Here is a 1,214-nt window from a genome sequence, read left to right on the forward strand (position 1 = left end):
ACATCCCTTGGTAGTTGCCTTTGTGATGCAATACGTGAATTAACTCTGTAAATTTTATCAATCCTTGCAGAAATCTCAGAAGAGTCCTCGATCTTCAATAACGTGGCCAAAGCATCAGCACAAACTTTTCTTAAGTCCTCTCTAGGGTTTTCTCTGATACCCCTCAGTCTAACAGCGTACTCCATAGATCTGAATTGCATCATGATAATCTCCTTATCCATCCTCTGCATATTCCCCTCCATTTCAACAAATTTCAAATCTGTTTCCTTCGTTTTAGTTTCCAAATCCAAAGCCAGATGATCAACTTTCCTGTCCACCTTAAGAACAACTTCTGACAGACCTGTGGCTAAAGTGTGTAATTTTTTGTCAAGCTGATCATGTTTTTTAACAGTATCCTGAACCATTTCTTTAACCTCCTTAATTTCTTTGCGTAAAAAAGCATTTTCTTCCCTTATAAAGTCCTTGAAATCCTGATAATTTATTGTGGCACCTGGTGAAGCTTTTTGTTCCGTTGCCATAATTAATAATTCTTACAGCCACCTCTAGCTGTCACCATTCAATTAACTTTCGTTTTCCTTAGGTATTCAGCTGTAAATTAATACTTGCAAATGTTTCTTTCTAAGTTGCTCGAAATTAAAACTTTGACATTTAAGTAGTTCAGGTTATGTAAACTGGCTTAAAGATTGTTAATAGTTAGGGTTGTTTCAACCGTTCCGCCTTTACTGCCCCGGCTATCAGCAAGTAATTAGCTTTCGTTTTCTGTAGGTTTTCAGCTATAAATCAACGCCATTTTGAATCCTTTGTTCTAAGCCCACGCCTCTCAAACTCAGCAGTAGCGTTCTTTTTAAAGGGATTTTCCCCCCCAATTAAGACTTAAAATACTTGCAAAAGTCTTGCTTCCTTCTTGGGATGTTGAGATGTTAAGGCTGTTCCCGGCGACTGGTTCTGCTAATTAGCAGAGGTTATCAAAAAGGCAGGAGAAAACAACAACTGGAAGGGGGGCAAACCTCGTCGGACTCCGGAGGCTATAAATCCATTTATGTCAATAACATTTACTGAGCAATGTAATCAACTATGGGATCAAGGCCTACATTTACAAGTAAGCAATCAATTCCTTAAGCCATGTCATCCACTGTTGCTTTTTGCTCAACATTCACTCACTGTAAATAAACAAGGGTGACTGCAAGATTCAATATGAGAATATATTTGATTTA

Source organism: Natrix helvetica, assembly GCF_964273705.1.
Source record: "Natrix helvetica genome assembly, chromosome: 2".
Classification (NCBI taxonomy): Eukaryota; Metazoa; Chordata; class Lepidosauria; order Squamata; family Natricidae; genus Natrix; species Natrix helvetica.